The following is a 21,080-nucleotide window of genomic DNA, read 5'->3' as shown; positions in this document are numbered from 1 at the left end:
GAGAGAAGAGTCATAGCTCTTGCCCCTGAGGGTCCTTGGGTTTCTCTTCCAGTCAGGTCTCTGTTCACTGATTGCCATGTGGTCCTGGCTCCAGCCTCTTACAAGAAACAGCCATTACTTGTAGAAACTTGAGTGAATATTTGTTCCCTTGCTACCAAACCAACTGACTAAAATAGGAGTAAGATGAAAGAATAATATTGCTGCTTTGAGTCTTTAAAAAATTGTGATAAAATATACATAACAAAATTTATTGCTTTAACCATTTTTAAGTGTAGAGTAAGGGGCATCAGGGCCATTTGCATTGTTGTGCCACTAGTACCACTATCTTCCCAAATTCGATACCCATTTTTTTAAAGTAAGCTCTATGGTCAACATGGGGCTTGAACTCACAACCCCGGGATCAAGAGTTACATGCTCTACTGACTGAACCAGCCAGGTGCCCCAGTATCTGTTAAAAAATACTGCCCACCATCCCTTCTTTGCAACCGTTGGCCGCCGCCATTCTACCTTCTGTCTCTGTGAATGTGGGCAGCATCTTTTTTGAATAAATACTATTAGTATTAAATGGTTAGGATATTATTTATGCAGCAAACCTGAAAATGACAAAACCATGCCCAGAGTATTGGGAGCCGGAGTTACCCCAAATAGCCTGGAAAGTGTAAACTATTTATTGTGTGTAGTCAACTGCAGAAGGAACACAAACCAGACAGGAAACCAAACCTGAGTGGGAGGCTCCCAAGGGAGTCTGAGATGTTGGGCTACCATCTTTTGCCATGTTCTAGCAAAGGGGTTGCTATGTTTAGAGGAATACTTCCTTGAAGTTTGAAGTAAAATGACCATATCTGTGGGAGTAAAGACTAAGATCTGGGAAGAGAGGAAGCCGAGGAGATTGTGGGTTAAGGTCTGTCATCTGTATATGGCTAAAATAGAATTATTGTAGCAATATGACTCCTCAAAGTTATACTTTGGAAACATCCTTCTAAGAGGCTTCAAAGTGTCATGGAATGTATACCTTGCCAGTGGTCATCCTGGACCCTTAACAGTGGGCCTATGAGGAGATGGGAATAAACTTAAGCTTTTAAGGGTTTGGGGGACTGACCTCATCAATTTCCAAGGAAGCTGGACCGGAAGTCCAAATCACAAAACTCAAACTAAGGCATTAGATAAGGTGAGCTGGGATCCTGCAGCAAGACTTCCTGAGCAGTAGCTATGCTGGTGAAACTCAATGGGTGACATCATTTTGGTTCAGGTGAAAACAGGATCCTAGTGAGCATGCAGGGATCAGGGACATGGTCCCTGCAAAAATAGGTCAACCAAGACTAGGTGAATTGATAGAGTCCCAGCCAAACAAATGCATTCAAGGCAGGTCTGGACGACTGAATAAACCAGAACTGGTGTCAAAAACCCATTCCTACCAACTCAATTTCTATGACAGAGATTTATATAGAGGCTACTGTTTGTCCCTTTTAGGCAAGATTGATGAGAGAAAGAGAGAGGCAGCACCTAAACATAGCCATGTTAGGTTCTCTTTAACAGACCAGTGGAATGAAACTAAGCCAGAAGGTTGAACATTTTAACCACCTAACCCTGGGCTTGAGCACCCAAGAACAGAGAATGTGACAACCAGTATCTTGCTGCAGAGTCTGGAAAAATTCCATGGCTTTATTGACCAATCCCCTCTTTCAGACCATGCCAAGTAAGGCTAACTGGGCATTGTCCTGAGAAAATGCAACTTTCCTGTGTCAGTGGCCATCAACCAAACTCTGAAAGTGGGACTAATATGTTTGGTCAGGGAACTCACGCTGAAAGCTGACCTGGAAGAGAGCGCTGTTGCACGTACCACTAGGATTCCACGTTATTCTACATACTTTGTCTATCCCTGTTACACACCATTCAGATTCTCTTTTAATGGAACGTATTAGCCAGCTATTAGGAGTGTGGTCAGCAGACAGCCTTCAGTTGTTAGCCTGTTTAGCAGTTACCTAACAAGGAGAATGGTCTTGCCCAAGATTATACCCTTTCCAGGGCAGCCCATGTCCAGTGATTGATTAACGGGGGATATAAAGACACTGACATCTCAGCTCAACTTGAGGACAACTTTGCAGGACCATTCTAGCTTCAGCACTTCCGTAGAGTCAGCTGAGGCAGCTTGATTTCTGTCCAATCTACTTCTGCCTCTGGTATGATCTGAATGTCTGTGTTTCCCCCAAATTCGTATGTTGAAATCACAACCCCAGAGATACCTGGGTGGCTCAGTGGTTGAGTGTCTGCCTTTGGCTCGGGTCGTGATCCTGGGGTCATGGGATTGAGTCCCACATCAGGCTCCTCATGGGGAGTCTGCCTATGTCTCTGCCTCTCTCTGTGTCTCTCATGAATAAATAAATAAAATCTAAAAAAGAAAAGAAAAGAAAAGAAAAGAAAAGAAAAGAAAAGAAAAGAAAAGAAAAGAAAAGAAAAGAAAAAAGAAATCCTAACCCCAAAAGGTGATGGTATTGGTAAGGGGTATTTGGGAGGTGACTAGGTCATTAGGATAAAGGCATCATGAACGGAAATAGTGGTCTTATAAAAGAGATCCCACGGAGCTCTCTGGCCCCTTCTACCATATTGAGGACATAGTAACAAGGTGCTGGCTATGAACCAGAAAGAGTTTCCTTTCCAGAAAAGGTTACCAAGCTGGTGTCTTGATCTTGGACTTCGAGATTCCAGGATTGTGAGAAATAAATTTCTTTTGTTTATAAGCCACTCAATTGGTGATGTTTTGTTATAACAAATAGACTAAGATAGTCCCCTTCCCTTCACAGATGTTTATCTGAAGGGTGTCCCTTTATAAACAACCTTACCATGGGCCCCAGTTTTATTTTTAGTGCTCACTCTTAGTTCTTGTTCTTATGCCTCTCTTCTGGTGACCTGCTTTATGCCTAGTCAATACTGGGGCCTACATGGTTCTGCTCTTTGTTCTCAATGTGGCTGCTATTGCCATTTCGGTTTCCATTCATTTGAGGTCATGTAGCAACACTGGCTAAACGCTGGTAGCTGCGTATAACCAGAAATGTTTCTAATGGCTCAGTAATATCCCATTGTATACATAGACCACATCTTCTTTATCCATTCATCTGTCGATGGACACCAAGGCTCCTTCCACAGTTTGGCTATTGTGGACATTGCTGCTATAAACATCGGGGTGCAGAGTGTTTTGGTTTTTCACTGCATCCGTATCTTTGGGGTAAATCCCCAGCAGTGCAATTGCTGGGTCGTAGGGTAGCTCTATTTTTAACTCTTTGAGGAACCTCCACACAGTTTTCCAGAGTGGCTGCACCAGTTCACATTCCCACCAACAGTGCAAGAGGTTTCCCCTTGCTCCACATCCTCTCCAACATTTGTTGTTTCCTGTCTTATTAATTTTTCCCCCTTCTCACTGGTGTGAGGTGGTATCTCATTGTGGTTTTTGAGCATTTCCCTGATGGCAAATGATGTGGAGCATTTTCTCATGTGTTTGTTGGCCATGTGTAGAGACAGCCCATTTAAAAACCATTAAGTCAGAATACCACCCCAGGACCCAGGGGCTTTGTGCTGAACCCGGCCTAGAACCTTGTTCTCTGAGGGCAAAGCATGCCTTATATGCCTGGATTTTGTTGTGCCCTGTTGTGTTCATCTGCTAGAATGGTTGAATAATCACACCTCAGTAGGTTCATCTGTTGGAGCCAGGTGAGACTAAGGCAAGGAAAATGAGGCTGAGGGCTAGTAATAGGTCCACACAACATTGTCATTACATGTAACTACTGTTAATGAGAATAGTGACCACTTAATCTTGGTTTATTCTGGGCTTTTATATATTAGTTACCCAATGAGGTAGGAACCTCAACCACCCTATGAGATAGGAACTATCATTTCTCCATTTGATGGGTAGGGAAATTGAAGTACAACATGACTGAGTTACTTGCCCAGGTCCCACAGCTGGTAGGGGGTGCAGAACCAAGATGCCACCACAAGAAGCTGGGTGCACTCATTTGCTTCAACGTGGATGGAACTGGAGGGTATTACGCTGAGTGAAGTAAGTCAGTCGGAGAAGGACAATCATTATATGGTTTCACTCATTCAGGGAATATAAAAAATAGTGAAAGGGATTATAGGGGAAAGGAGAGAAAATAAGTGGGAAAAATTAGAGAGGGAGACAAAACATGAGAGACTCCTAACTCTGGGAAACGAACAAGGGGTAGTGGAAAGGGAGGTGGGCAGGTGGATGGGGTGACTGGTGACGGGCACTGAGGGGAGCACTTGATGGGATGAGCACTGGGTGTTATGCTATATGTTGGCAAATTGAACACCAATAAAAAAATATACAAAGAAAAAATAAGCTGGGTGCATTCAACCTATCACTTCCCTTTTTTATTTTCAGTGTTAAGTGGGACCTTAACAAAGTCAATAGTAGTGTAAAGGGTTATCGTCATCATTTTGCAATAGATTAGTTGCTGAAAAGTTGAAGGGAAACCAAATATTTGTCTCATAAGATAAAATCCTAAGATTTTATTCATGAACTTGAACTGTCATCAATTCAGAGCATCCTAACAGTGAATTTAGTGTGTGTGAGATCCTAATCTCTTGCCCTCTTGCCCTCTCTTGCTAGGTGGCCAGCAGCCTCTTCCATTCCTCTGCTGGGATGTGCAATTATGATCATGTCTGTGTGTGCCTTCATGTGAAATAGGGAGTAAAAGCACAGAAAAATGGTGGATATTTCAAGTTTTTCTACTCTTGCCTTCTTAGTCAAATACTTGTACTATTGCAAATGTAATGGGTAAGTTTTAAACTTACAGGGGCTTATTTATTTATTTATTTTTTAATTAAATCTCAATTTAGACTGAAGCCTACATTTTTGGATATGAGGCTTCCTCCTAGCTGAGAAATGAAGTTTCAGCATTTGAAAGACACAGAGGTGTGAGGTACCAGTAGTGAGTTTGGGGATATTACATTAGAAGACGTCAAGATAAAATTGAAAGAGCACACTGAAATCTGAAATCTGGAGCAACTTCAATATGGTGCTGTGAGGAAGAGTCATCTTGAAAGTGACTCACAGAACACATAGGGCTTTGCTTAAATCCACAGATTACATAAACATCTAAGGGCTTAAAATAAAGTGAAGGGACCAATCAAAGAATTATTTAGGCTAAGATCTGTATAAATGCTCTTTCAATGAAGACTTACCTGCATTTGCCAAGGTCTGAAGGACTCCTCAACGCTTCTGTGAGGTATTCTGAGTAGTTAGAACAACTCTTCTCAAACTTTGCTGCACGTTAGAATCACCTGGGGAAATTTAAAAACTCTTGAGGCCCAGGCTTCCCCCTATGCCAACTATATTAGAATCTCTGGGCCTAAGACATAGGCATCGGTATTTAAAAAAAATTCTCGGGGGATCCCTGGGTGGCTCAGCGGTTTGGCGGCTGCCTTTGGCCCAGGGGCGATCCTGGAGTCCCGGGATCGGGTCCCGCGTCGGGCTCCTGGCATGGAGCCTGCTTCTCCCTCTCCTCTGCCTGTGTCTCTGCCTCTCTCTCTCTATTTCTATCATAAATAAATAAAAATAAGTTAAAAAAAAAAAACTTCTCAAGTAACTCAAACATTTGAGAATGTGGTTTAGAGCGGTGGTTCTCAAACTTGAGTTGTGCATTTGAGTCCCCCGGGAGTCTTGTTAAATCCCAGATTGCTGGGCTCCACCCCCAGAATTTCTGATTCAACAAGTCTCAGGTGGGGCCTAAGAACTTGAATTTCCAGTAGTCTGCTGAATGGTGCCAAAGCTGCTGGTCCAGGGAACCACACTTTGAGAAGTACTAATTTGAAAAATTAATTTACATATTCATTAGTGCCATTTGAAGATATGCAAGTCATAAATTTTTTGCTGGGCAGCTTAAGTAGATGCAACATCCTTGGAAAGGAATCTAACCACAGTTGTGAGCTCACTGCACACACTGGTTCTTTGGCAGGATTACATTCATGCCCATCTGTTAGGCTGGCAGCGTGCCCATGAAGAATGTGCTATGCCAACTTCAGCAGGGCATAGGTGCTAACCAAACACGGTTGTAGAGGGGCAGCTTTCATCACACAGCAAGCGCCATTTCTTGGGCCAGGCAATCCTGCTGTTTGCAAACAGCTCCAGCCTGAGGCCACATGCTTCTTTACATCTGTAGATGGTTGAAGACATGATTAAAAAAATAAATAATCAACAAATGGTTGATTATATTTCTCCCTCAATCTGCCTTAGTGCTGTAATTTGGCATGTAGTGAAGGACTCTCTCTTCGGTGAGCTGGAAGCCATTCCTAAGGACTGCATGTGCAGTGCTTTAAAACTAAGATTTGGATCAACTGCATTTATTTGTTTGTAGATGTTATGGTCTTTTTTTTGCTTTCTTTATATTTATTTACATTTAAAATTTTATTTCTTTTTTATGATTTAAAAAAGTTTTTTTTTCCTTAGGTTTTCACTCTATTTCTGAGCTTGGCATCCCCATCATAAGTTTTCTGAAGTATCTGATTTGATTTTTAAAATATAGAAGAGTCCTATTAAAAAATTAGATCGGTACTGGGGAAGTTTCTGCTACAGAATTCCAATTACATTATAAATCAACTTCATTGATTATAAATGTAAGTGTATATATTATTTTATTTGGGCCATCATCAAACCTGGGCTATGAGATCTTTGAGCACTTTGAGTTAAAACATTGGTGTTTAGGTTAAAAATTGCTTGAGCTTTTTAAAATAAATAAAAAGTAAAACACTGAGAAAGAAATCCATTGATTCATGAGACAGAAACTCTTTGATTTATAAGAACTGCAAAAATGTTATTTTCTTTTAAGAAGGCATACTGACAATGCTGGGTTTGGACATGGGAACCTATGGCTGTAGAATGAATGTGCAAGGAAAAATGAGAAGAGGCAGCCCTCTCTCTTTACTATGGTTTGATTTTATATTGGGTTAAGTGGACTTGAAAGGGGAGTCAGTGGTCTGAAGCATTATGTACCCCAAATTCCAGGGAAAAGAACCTCTGGCTGTAAGATCCAAAGCAAAGCTGAATAATGAATTGTGACTATGGAAAACCTTTTTTATCAGTTATCCCCCCTTGGTTGGATGAGGAAAGTCACAAGTAAAAGTGAATTCAGAAATGAGAGAGAGGGCAGCCCGGGTGGTTCAGCGATTTAGCGCCGGCTTCAGCCCAGGGCCTGATCCTGGAGACCCGGGAAGGAGTCCCACGTCGGGCTCCCTGCATGGAGCCTGCTTCTCCCTCTGCCTGTGTCTCTGCCTCTTTGTGTGTGTCTCTCGTGAATAAATTAATAAAATCTTAAAAAAAAAAAAAAGAAATGAGAGAGAATCAACTAACATTCCTCATTAGCCTCTAAAGTCTTTGAAAGTGTCTAGAAGTATCCCTCACGATTTCCACATTGACCATTTCTCCAACTTCTGTATATAAACAAGTACTTTCTCTTGATGGCAAGTTTTGAAGTTAAAGAAAAAAAAAACTCTTTAAAAAATTAAGTGTTATTTACTTTATTAGTAATAAGTATTTTTCAAGAAATTTTTCATTCCTTTTTCTTTTCTTTTTTCTTTTTTTAATCAAGTTTTTTTTTAAAATTTTTATTTATTATGATAGTCACAGAGAGAGAGAGGCAGAGGGAGAAGCAGGCTCCATGCACTGGGAGCCCGACGTGGGACCGATCCCGGGTCTCCAGGATCGCGCCCTGGGCCAAAGGCAGGCGCTAAACCGCTGCGCCACCCAGGGATCCCTCTTTTTTCTTTTTTTTTTTTTTTAAGATTTTATTTATTTATTCATGAGAGACACAGAAAGAGAAAGGCTTAGACACAGGCAGAGGGAGAAGCAGGCTCCAGGCAGGGAACCCGACGTGGGATTCGATCCCCGGTCTCCAGGATCACACCTTGGGCCGAAAGTGGCGCTAAACCACTGAGCCACCTGGGCTGCCCTCCTTTTTATTTTCAAGGTTGGATTTGTGGCCATATTCAAATAGAATTTGGGGAATGAGCCTATGGACTTGTTTAGCATGTGCATCATCATTCCTTTGTGAAAATATGATCCAAGAGTGGAGCACACAGCTCAGAAATAGACAAGGAACTTGGGAAGTCAATCTATTCAAAACTTGTGAATCACCCGCACTTGAGTCTTATGAGTAGGTATTCAGCACACTAGGTATACTTTTTTTTTTTTTTTAAGATTTTATTTATTTATTCATGAGAGACACAGAGAGAGAAAGAGGCAGAGACACAGGCAGAGGGAGAAGCAGGTTCCATGCAGGGAGCCCGATGTGGGACTCGATCCCGTGTCTCCAGGATCACGCCCTGGGCTGAAAGCAGGTGCTAAGCCACTGAGCCACCCAGGGATCCCCTAGGTATACTTTTAATACACTTCTCAGAATAGTATGCAGTTCACAGACTAAATTACTATTCTGCTACAACCTTAAAGAAACGTTCTCTTAGAACAATTTCTAATTATTTGAATAAATCCACTTTGTTTAAAAAAAATTTTTTTTTATAAATTTTTGTTTATTTATGATAGTCACACACAGAGAGAGAGAGAAAGAGAGAGAGAGAGAGAGGCAAAGGGAGAAGCAGGCTCCATGCTCCGGGAGCCCGACGTGGGATTCCATCCTGGGTCTTCAGGATCGCACCCTGGGCCAAAGGCAGGCGCCAAACTGCTGCGCCACCCAGGGATCCCATAAATCCACTGTGTATACAGAAAATCTATAGTTAAGAATCTGTTTCTTGCATTCCTCTCTCTCTTTTCCCCTTTGCTCATTTGCTTTGTTTCTTAAATTCCACATATGAGGGATCCCTGGGTGGCGCAGCGGTTTAGCGCCTGCCTTTGGTTCAGGGCGCGATCCTGGAGAGCCGGGATCGAATCCCACGTCGGGCTGCCGGTGCATGGAGCCTGCTTCTCACTCTGCCTATGTCTCTGCCTCCCTCTCTCTGTGACTATCATAAATAAATAAAAATTAAAAAAAAAACATTTAAATTCCACATATGAGTGAAATCATATGGTATGATTTATGGTTTTCTATAGGCCTTTCTCTCACTGACTTATTTCACTTAGCATGATACTCTCTAGCTTCATCTATGTCATTGCAAACGGCAAGATTTCATTCCTTTTTATGGCTAAGTAATACTCTATCGTAGGTATATACCATGAATCTCTATATAGAAAACCCAAAAGACCCCATCAAAAAACTTCTAGAACTGATAAATGAATTCAGTGAAGTCCCAGGATATGAAATCAACATACAGAAATCTGTTGCATTTCTATACAATAATAATGAAGCAGCAGAAAGAGAAATTAAGGAATCAGTCCCATATACAATTGCACCAAAAACAATAAGATATCTAGGAATAAAACTAACTAAAGGAGTGAAAAACCTATACTCTGAAAACTGTAAAATGCTCATGAGGAGCGCCTGGGTGGCTCAGTCAGTTAAGCATTAGACTATTGATCTCAGCTCAGGTCTTGACCTCAGGGTCATGAGTTCAAGCCCCACCTTGGGCCCAATGGTGGGTGGGGAGCCTACCTAAAAAACAAATAAACAACAACAAAATACTGGTGAAAGAAATTTAAGATGATGCCAAGAAATGGAAAGACGTGGCAGGCTCATGGATTGGAAGCACAGATATGGTTAAAACATCTATACTACCCAAAGCAATCTACACATTTAATGCAATCTCTATAAAAATGCCAATAGGATTTTTCACAGAACTAGAACAAACAATCCTAAAATTTGTATGGAACAACAAAAGACCCTGAGTAGCCAAAAAAAATCTTGAAAAAGAAAAGCAAAGCTATAGGCATCACAATTTCAGACTTTGTTACATTACAAAGCTATGGTGATCAAAACAGTATGATACTGGCACAAACTAAACACAGAGATCAGTAGAACAGAATAGAAACCTCAGAAATGAACCCACAACCATATGGTCAATTAATATTTGACAAAAGATTATCCAATGGGAAAAAGAATATCCAGTGGGAAAAAGACCATTTGTTCAACAAATGGTGCTGAGAAAACCGGGCAGCAATAGGCAAAAAGAATGAAACCGGACCACTTTCTTACACCATACACAAAAATAAATTCAAAATGGATTAAAGACCTAAATGTGAGACAGGAAACCATAAAAACACTAGAGGAGAACACAGGCATTAATTTCTTTGACATCAGCTGCAGCAACATCTTTCTAGATATGTCTCCTGAAGCAAGGGAAACAAAAGCAAAAGTAAACTATTGGGACTTCACCAAAATAAAAAGCTTCTGCACCGTGAAGGAAATAATCAACAAAACCAAAAGGCAAACTACCAAATGGGAGATGTTTGCAAATGGCATATCTGATAAAGGGTTAGTATCCAAAATATATAAAGAACTTAGACAACTCAATACCCAAAAAACAAATAATCCAGTTAAAAAATGGTCAGAAGATACAAATAGACATTTCTCCAAAGAAGACACAGATGGCCAACAGACACATGAAAACATGCTTAGCATCACTGATTATCATTCATGATTTGAAATACAAATCAAAACCACAATGAGATATCACCTCACACCTGTCTGAATGTCTAAAATCAACAACACAAGAAACAATGAGCGTTGGTGAGGATGTTGAGAAATTAGAACCCTCTTGCTCTGTTGGTAAGAATGCAAACTGGTGCAGCCATTCTGGAAAACAGTATAGAGGCTACTAAGAAAGTTCAAAAAAGATCACTGAGCCTTTTAAAGTGCTCTTAAATTTTGAACTCTACGTGAGTGCCTCACTACTTCACTGACTATACTAAAAAGAAAGAGCTCAATAAGTAACCTAACTTTTCACTTTAAGACATTTTGAAAAGGAAGAAGAAACTAAACCTAAGCTAGGAGAAGGAAATAAATAATAAGGATGAGGGCAAAAATAAATGAACTAAAGAATAGAAAAATAATAGAGAAAAATCAGTGAACTGAAAAGTTGGTCTTTTGAAATGATCAGCAAAATTGACAACTTTTTACCTAAACTAACCAAGTAAAAAAGAGAGAAGACTCAGCTTCCTAACATCAGGATGAAAGAAGGAATGTAACTACTGATATTAAAAAAATCAAGAAGATTATAAGGAAATGCCATAAACAATTACATGCCAACAAATATATAATCTACATTATATATATACATTATATAATGTAGATGAAATGGATGAATTTTCGGAAAGACACAGACTATTAAAACAGACTCAAGAGGAAATATAAAACCTTGAATAGACATACAACAAGTAAAGAGACTGAATTAGTAATAAAAAAAACTTCCCATAAAGAAAAGCCAAGGATCAGATGGCTTCACGGATAAACTCCATCAAGTTTAAGAGAAAAATTAATATCAATCCTGTAAACTTCTCCAAAAAACAGAAGTAGAGGGAACACATTCCAACTCATTTTATGAAGCCAGTGTTACCCATATCCCCAAACCAGAAAAAGACATTGTAAGAGAAGAAAACTACTGCTCAATATCCCTAATGGATACGCATGTAAAATTCCTCAACAAAACTACCAAACTCAATGCAACAAAATATAAAAGGAATTATATTCCATGATCAAATGGTACTTACCCCAGGAATGCAAGGTTGGCTTAACCTTTAAAAAATCAATGAATATAATATACTACTTTAGTTGAATAAAGGACAAAAACCACAAGACTACCTCAAAAGTCATAAAAAAGCATCTGACAAAATTTGCCAACCTTTCATGACAAAAACACTCAACAAACTAAGAGTAGAAGAAGACTACCTCAACCTGTTAAAGGGATCTATGAAGAATGCACAATTATGTTATACTTGATGAAAGACAGAATGCTCTTCCCCCAAGAGCAGAAACAAGGCAAAAATATCTATTCTCTCCACTTCTACTTAACATGGTACTAGAAGCTCTAAGGCAATTAAGCACGATTAAGGAATAAAAGACATCCAGTCTGAAAAGGAAGAGGTAAAAATATCTTAATATGCAGGTGATATGATCTTATATATAGAAAATCCCATGGGATTCACTAAAAAGCTAATAGAACTAACCTATGAATTCAGCAAGTTGCAAGACATGAGATTAGTATACAAATCAATTTTATTTCATATACTAGCAATGAACAATCTGAAAATGAAATTAAGAAAACATTTTCATTTTTAATAGCATCAAAAAATACTCAAAATAAATTTAACAAAACAAATGTCAAATTTGCACATTGAAAACCATAAAACGTTGAAAGGAATTGAAGAATATTTCAATAGGTAGGAAAACATTCATGCATGTGGATTGGAAGACTTAGTATTGTTAAGATGACAATACTCCCCAAATTAATCTCCAGATTCAACACAATCCATATAAAAATTCCAGCTAACTTTTTGTCATAAATGACAATCTGATCCTAAGATATATATGAAAATGAAAGAGACTCAGAATAACCAAAATAATTTTAAAAAATAGGAATAAAGTTGGACAATTCACATTTCCTGATTTCAAAGCTATAGCAATCACGCCAGTGTATTGCCAATATAAGGACAGACATATAGATTAATGGAATAGAATTGAGAATACAGAAACAAATTTTTACATTTATGATCAATTCATGTTTCGGCAGGTGTGCCCAGACAATTCAATGGGGAAGAATATTATTTTCAACAAGTAGTGCTGGGACAACTGGATATTCACATACAAAAGAATGAATTTGGATACATGTCCCATGCCATATACACAATTTAGCTCTAATTAGATACAAAACCTAAATTTAAGCAATAACATTACAAAGCTCTTAGAAGAAAACATAGTCATAAATCTTCATGACTTTGAATTAGTCAACAGTTTCTTAGCTATTACACAAGTAAAAGAAGAAAAAAAAAGATAAGTTTGACTTCATCAAAGTAAAAAACTTTTGTGTTTCAAAGGACACTATCAAAAAGTGAAAAGATAGCCCACAAAGTAAAAACACATTTGCAAATCATACATCTGATAAGGGTCCTGAATATATAAAGAACTTTCACAACTCAAGAATAAAAAGACAAATAGTTCAATTAAAAATTGGCAAAGGATTTTTTTTAAGATTTTATTTATTTATTCATGAGGGACACAGGGAGAGAGAGCAAGAGAGACAGACAGAGAGGCAGAGTCATAGGCAGAGGGAGAAGCAGGCTTCTTGCAGGGAGCCCGACATGGGACTCGATCCTGGGACTCCAGGATCATGCCCTGGGCCAAAGGAAGGCGCTAAACCGCTGAGCCACTCAGTTGTCCCAGCAAAGGATTTGAATAGACATTTCTCCAAAGAAGGTATACAAATGGCTAACAAGCACATGAAAAGACGCCAAATATCATTAGCCGTTAGGGCAATGTGAATCCAAACCACAATGAGATACTACTTGTTGTGGGTTGAATTGTGTCCCCCAAAAAGATGTGTTGAAATCCTAACTACAGTATCTGGGAATATGACTTTATTTGGAAATAGAGTCTGCAGATGTAGTCAAGTCAGAATGAGGTCATACTGGATTAGGGTTGGTCCCAGTAAGATTGCAGAAGAGACCCAAAGACACAGTAGGGAATTTCATATGATGATAGAGTCAGAGATGAAAGTGATGCATCTATAAGCCAAGTAATGCTAAGCATTGCCGGCAACACAAGAAATCAAGAGAAAGGTATGGAATGGCTTTCCATTAAAGCTCTTAGGAGAGCATGACCTTGCTGATGTTTTGATTTCAGACTTCTAGCCCCCAACACTGTGAAAGAATAAATATGTGTTATTTTACATCACTCAGTTTGTGATAATTTGTCGCAGCAGCCCTAGAAAGCTAATACACCACTTCACTCCCACTAGGATGACTATAATAAAAAAGATAGACAATAACAAGTGTTGTGGAATTGTGAAGAAATCAGAACCCTCATATACTGCCAGTGGAAATGTAAAATGGGGCAACCACTGTAGAAGACAGTTTGCAGTTCTTCAAAAAGTAACCATATAGAGTTACTGTATAACCCAGCGATTCTACTTCTAAGTATGTACCCAAGAAAAATGGAAATGTGTGTCCACATAAAAACTTGTACAGGAATGTTTATAGCCACACTCTTAATAGCCAAAAAATGGGAATAATCCAAACGTCCATCAACTGTGGATTGGATTAACAAAATGTGACGCATCCATATACTGGAATGTTATTTGGCAATGAAAAGGAATGAACTACTGAGCCATGCCACAAAATGGATGAACCCTGAAAGCATTAGGCAAAATGGAAGAATCGCAAAAGACCATATATCATATGATTCCTTTAATATGAAATGTCCAGAATAGGCAAATCCTATGGAGGCAGAAAGTAGATTAACGGTTGCTTAGGGCTGGGGGTGGGGAATGGGGAGTAACTGCTAAAGGCAATGGTGCTTCACTGGAAGCTGATGAAATGTTCTAAAATTAGATAGTGATGATGGTTGTACAACTTTGTGACTATACTAAAACTCACTCAAGTGTACCCTTTAAATTGGTAAATTTTATGATATGTGAATTATATCCTAATAAAGCTACTAAAAAGGAATCTGTTCTATGGGCACTTTTCATTTTAGCTGTGCTGAACTCACTTTGCTGTTTCCCATGTCTGAGATCTTATACATGCTCTGCCTGGAATGTTCTTTCCAGTTTTATCTACTGGTAAATCCTATTTATTTTTCAAAACCCAGCTGGTGCATCACCTCTTCTGTGAAGTGTCTGTCCTCCCAGGAAAGTAAGCACTTTTCTCTATTGCCTCTTCTTGATTTTTAATTGATATATAATTGACATATAACATTATATTAGCTTCAGGTGTACAACATAATGATTCGGTATTTGTATATGTTGTGAAATGACCACCACAAAGTCTAGCTAACATCCATCACCACCTATGGTTACATATTTTCTTTCTTATGATGAGAAATTTTAAGATCTACTCTCTTAATATCCTGCTAAGTGAAATAAGTCAGTCAGAGAAAGACAAATACCATATGATTTCACTTATATGTGGAATTTAAGAAATAGAACAAATGAGCAGAGAGGAAAGGGAAGAGAAAAAGAGAGAGACTCTCCAAGAAACAGACTTTTAACTATAGAGAACAAACTGATAGTTACCAGAAGGGAGGTGCGTGGGGGATGGGTTAAATAGGTGACAGGGATGAAGGAGGACACCTGTGATGAGCACCAGGTGTTCTACGGAAGTGTTGAGTCACTATGTTGTGCACCCGAAAATAAAATTACACTGTATGTTAACTGGAATTTAAGTAAAAGCTTAAAGAATGAAAAAGATCTACTCTCTTAGTAAGTTTTTTTTTTTTTAAGATTTATTTTAGAAAGAGAGAGCACGTGTGAGCATGAGTAGGGGAAGGGGGAGAGGGAGAGGGAGAGGAGAATCTCAGACTCCCTGTTGAGCATGGAGCCAGACACTCAGCCCGACTAGGCGCTCGATCCCAAGACCCTGAGATCATGACCTGAGCTGAAATTAAGAGTCGACGCTCAACTGACTGTGCCACCTGGACACTCACCTTAGTAACTTTCAAATATGTAATCCAGTATTATCAACTATAGTAACCACACTGTAAATGACACCCCCAGAAGTTCTTTATTTTATAACTGGAGGTTTGTACCTCTTGACTACCTTCACCCATTTTGCCCACCTCCCTACTCTCTGCAACTGGCAACCACCAATCAAATATGAGTTTGTTTGTTTTAGATTCCACATGTAAGTGAGATCATACACTAGTTGTCTGACTTATTTCACTTAGCCTAATGCCCTCGTGGTCTTGCCTCTTGATTTGGTCCTCGTGGGAACAGTTGTGTGTTCCTCACTGTATTGCCACATCGGTTTTTTCTGCTTCCGCTTCCCCTGTAGATTGTGTTTCTCTCTGAGGATGAGAAACGTGGGCATCTTACCACACTGTAGCTATCCAAAGTGCTTCTCACTGTGCCTGGCACATAGCAGGTGCTCAGCGCTTGCTAAATCCGATTGAATGATGTGAAAGCATATGGAACAAAGCTCAGGAGTAAACGGTAAAGAAAGGATTACGTAGCTTGTGGTCATGAATAACATCTCCTAATTAGACTGCTACGAATGTGGTAACAACATGGCACTTGAGGCATTAGCTTTCATTCCTTTTTTCCCTCCTCCTCTTCCCAGTCTCTTCCTCCCTTTTTAGTCATGAGTCAGCAGATTCATGTTTTTCCTATTAAAAAAATGTTTAGAGGCACCTGGGTGGCTCAGTTGGTTAAGTGTCTGCCTTCACCTCAGGTCATGATCTCAGGGTCCTGGGATTGAGCCCCACATCTGGCTCCCTGTTCAGCGGGGAATCTGCTTCTCCCTCTCCTCCCTGCTCATGCTCTATCTCTCTCAAATAAATAAATAAAATCTTTAAAAAAATTTTTAACTTTCCATTTTGAAATAATTTCAGCTTACAAAAGAGGATTGCACGAATCAAAGAATTCTCATGAGCTCTTCATCCAGCTTCCCAAATGTTAACATCTTACAAAACCACAGTACAATGATCAAGACCAAGAAATTAATGTTGATACTATTAATTAACTTACCAACATTAAAAAAAAAAGACTTATTTATTTATTTTAGAGAGAGAGGGAGAGAGAGCACACATGGGGGCGGGGTAGGGAGAAGGGCAGAGGGAGAGGGAGAAGGGGAAAGGCAGACTCCCTGCTGAGCATGGAGCCAGACACCAGACACACGGCTTGACCTAGGGCCCGATCCCATGACCCTGAGTTCATGACCTGAACTGAAATCAAGAGTGGGACATAACTGACTGAGCCCTCTGGCAGCCCCTAACCTACCAACCTTATTCAAATTTTGCCAATTGTCCCATTAAGGTTATTTTTCAGGTTCAGGATCCAATATAGGATTAGAGTCAGGCCTTCTTAATCTCCTCTACCCTGGGACAGTGTCTCAGTCTTTCATGATCACGACACTTTTATGGAGTATAGGCAATGGTTTTGAAGAATGTCTCTTAATTTAATAAAAGTATAGCAGATATTTTTAGGTGGACACTGTCCTAGTCTCTGGAATACCTTATGTTCAGTCTTTGCCCCCCCGGAAGCTGATCTTTCAGAGGATAGAGGTGCACAAATTTACAGGCAATTACAATACAGTGTAATAAATGCAGTAAGGGAGACAACCACTGAGAATGGACAGGGTGTTAGGAGGGGCAACTGACTATCTCTTGGGGGATCTGGAAACACTTCTTACAAACAATGACATCTAAACCAAGTGAGCAATGCAGAAATTGGGGGCCCAAGACAGAGGAATGTTCCAGACAAAATTTAATACAGCAAGTATAGCAGAATATTGCAGCCGTTTTAAGGAACAACCTAAATACTCTTTGTAAAAATCTTTATAATCAGGACCACATTTGAACATGTTGAAATCTGCTTTGACCTTTTCTGTCTTGTCAGAATTCATTTAAAAACCCTTGACCGCTGACATTCATCCTTGTGCTTCGGCAATTTCAGAAGCTCCGATGATAAAATTAACTTTAAGAAGCACGATAAATGTGAAGCTGAAGAAAAAGAAAGATTTTTTTATTGGGGTGAATTAATACAAGTAAATTCTGAAGTACATGAGCCTCTGAAGAGAATGATGAAGGGAGGGTATAAGATGAAATTAATTTATCAGAGGGACTCTGGCCTTGGTCATGGCCAAGATGCAATCACATAAATGTCATCATAAAGTTAGACAAAATCATGCAGTTGTGTAACCTTTTTGTATCTTGTAATATCCAACAGGAACAGTCTCCATTTGAACACAAGTGTTATAAGAGGTTCCATAAGAGACAGTTGGGCAGACTGATTTAAGGCTGGGCATCCTCAGGTTGACTTGCAAACTGGAGTCTATCATCGCTCAGGTTCAACTGGTTTTGGTTAGGAACCTTTGGATAATATTCTTGGTTGTGAGTTAGGAACAAATTATTTAAGGATGGGGCTATAGGCAAACTGTATACCTAAAGTACATCTCCTTTCCTTTTCATCTTCCTCCTTCATCTTCTTTTTAGTTCTCAACTTTACTATTAATTAAGAGAATGCAAATTAAAACCACATTGAGATAGCTTGGCAGAGTCATTAGACTGGCAAACGTTAACATGCTGGATGATGCCACATGTTGGAAACTACATGGAGAAATGGAAACTGACCTTTGCTATGGCAGGGCTTAAAATATTTATATCCACTCTGGAGACCAATTGGGTACTTGTAAGTGTGAAATTTGCACATCTCCCAGAGGTGAAAAATTGCAAGACACTTGCTTTCCTAGCCTACTGTGAAGATGGGAGGCATGTGTTTGACCCGGTCTGCCAAACAGGTGCATCAGCTCCAAACTTTGAAGATGGTGTTAAAAAGGAGGGACCAAGTGGAACCTCTGTAATTAGGGTGGCAGCAGTGATGGTACCTATACACAACCTTTGGAGGCAGCAATGATTATAGATCAAGAAACAGGCCAACATCCGGCATGTGTCACTTTGGAAATAAAAGGGGGCAGTACCTGTTCCTTTAAGCAGAGTACCATTGTCCTCATTAGGTCAAGTCCATGGTGTGATATTAGATAGTTTATTTTCAAGTTAGTTCACAAGCCTTTCCTGAAATTCTGTAAGCTATCTAACATCCTTTAAAAAATATTTACCTTGTTTACATAATCTATAATGACTTTCTGTTGCTTATAACTAAGAATCTTGACTCATATAGAAAGCACTTTGGTAAAATCTATTAAAACAGAGGCTATGTGGGACGCCTGAGTGGCTCAGCGGTTGAGCGTCTGCCTTTGGCCCAGGGTGTAGTCCCGGGATCTGGGATTGAGTCCCGCTTTGGGCTCCTTTCAGGGACCCTGCTTCTCCCTCTGCCTATGTCTCTGCCTCTGTTTCTCTGTGTCTCTCATGAATAAATAAATAAAAACTTAAAAAAAATAAAACAGAGGATACCTTACAAACTCAGCAATTCCTCTACTGTATATATATTTTAGAGCAGTATTGTCCATTAGAAATTTCTGTGATGATGGCTATGCCATCCAGTATGCTAGTCACTGGCCACTAGCCACATGTGGCTACTGACCACTTGAAATGTGGCTACCGTGGCTGAGAAGTTAAAAATTTAATGTTATTTGATTAATTTTAATTAAATGTAAGTAACCACATGTGGCTAGTAGCTACTTTATTAAACAATACGATTCTAGCAAGACTCCCATGTACACAAAGAAGTTCATTGCAGCAATATTTGTAATAACAAAAGATCAGAAATAAGCCATATCTTCACATATAAATACCATAAAGCTGTCAAAAAAAGGAATTGAGTTTTTATTCCTAACATGGATAAGTCTAAAGACCATAATTTGTATTATGATAGATACAGTGTGGTACCACTTTATGTAATACAGAATTATTCTTCATATTGTTTATTGATTTAAAATGTAGAAAAATTTAAAAAGAACAAGAAGGGAAGACTTCTCACTAAATTCACAAGTGTGTTCCCTCTGGTAAGGGAGGGAAGAGAATTAGAGTCTTCCACTTATAAATTCTAAGATTTGTCAATGTGGGGATGAGCACCATTTTACCTTGTTTTATTATATTAGAATTTTTATCCATATCTTTAAAAATATTAAAATGTATATATCTGTACATACATTTTATACATTGAGTTACAGACTAACTTGCCTCTTCAGGCTTCTTTCATTCCAGTGGCCATAAGGATTATCTGTCCTTTCAAATCCATTCTCCTCTTCGTCTGTAATCATGGAGATGAGGCTAGGATGAGCCTTCCCATTTCCTAGCCATCCCTTGCAGCTAGGTGTGGGTGTGTGGGGGAATTCATGCCAACAGAAGGGAGATGGAGGCCATGTGAGCAACTTGCCTCTCACCGACTCCTGGTCCTGGACTTCTAGGCATCTGCCCTCCTGGTAGCTGGAATGGCAACAAAGTGGCTTTGGAAGCTACTGAGAGAGTCTCAGGCTATGTGGAAGGGGCTTCCTGCCTACCTGTGACTGTTACCTGAGAGAGAATTAAGGTGCCTTGTTTCTTAAGCCTTATTATTGTTGGGTCTCTTTACAGCAGTTCCTTTAGATATGTAATCATCTCTCTTTTTTCATTTATTGTGTTCCAAATTATTTTTCTGATATCTGCACTGGTCATGGTGTTAATGTTCCCTTTACTAAAATATGGAATTAGATTAAGTATAATAGCAAATGTCACTCCTATTTTGGAAATTTAGAAGGTATGGTAAGTTTTTACAACAGCCAGAAATAGGATCATGAGTGGAAGATAATATAAATATAGCATTTTCAGGGGCGCCTGGGTGGCTCAGTTGGTTAAGCGACTGTCTTCAGCTCGGGTCATGATCTCAGGGTCCTGGGCATCCCTGCTGGGCAAGGAGCCCTCTTTTCCCTCTTCCTTTGCCAGCTGTTCCCCCTGCTTGTGCTCTCTGTCAAATAAAGTCTTAAAGAAAAACAAATAGTATTTTCACAACAGTTATAATTTACTAAGAATTTCACATGTGGCACATGTGGGCCTGCCTGTAGTTCCAACCTCTCCTTTACAATAAAGACACCATGGCCCAATGTTGTATTTTACTAAGGTCACCCAAGAGTTAGGGGGAGAACCTCTTTATTTATTTCCCATTCCATTCCTCACCTCCTACCACTGCCTCCCTTGCTTAGAATGGAACATTGAGATAACTTGGTTGATGTAAGATGCCTTGAACTCTACCCACAATAATGTATTGAAACATCAGGACAAGACACACATACTCTTGGGAATTTATATATCTGAGCCACTCTGAATGCTCGCTTGTACACATATCAGTGGAATAAACTTCTCAAAACTAGTTAAAAGTTATGATACATGGTAATAAGTCTGAATAGAAATTCTGCTGCACTGACTCAAAGGTAAAAGTGATAATTTTCATGTTGGAAGATGAGAATTCACTTTCTGAAGGTAAAGGTCTCTCCAACTTTTCTGTTAAGGTTCCTCAGTGACCAGGAACAACCCTTTATGTGAGGGGACAAGGGGAGAGAAGGCTTCTGGCCATGAAATCTAAAGCTCTTTCCTCAA

The 21,080-nt window shown here is 39.4% G+C and overlaps 1 long non-coding RNA gene across 1 annotated transcript in view; it reads right to left on the bottom strand.

The window, feature by feature from the left end:
• Positions 1-17,305: 17,305 nt before the first annotated feature.
• The window catches only part of LOC144304895 (uncharacterized), a 36,718-nt gene continuing 32,943 nt past the window's right edge, over positions 17,306-21,080 (bottom strand). The window contains exon 3 of the long non-coding RNA XR_013371884.1: positions 17,306-17,549. This is a non-coding gene — a long non-coding RNA (uncharacterized LOC144304895). The remainder of the gene's footprint in view (positions 17,550-21,080) is intronic.

Source organism: Canis aureus, chromosome 34 (assembly GCF_053574225.1).
Source record: "Canis aureus isolate CA01 chromosome 34, VMU_Caureus_v.1.0, whole genome shotgun sequence".
Lineage (NCBI taxonomy): Eukaryota > Metazoa > Chordata > Mammalia > Carnivora > Canidae > Canis > Canis aureus.
Note: the sequence above shows the minus strand (reverse complement) of the source record. Positions and strands in the feature narration are given on the sequence as shown.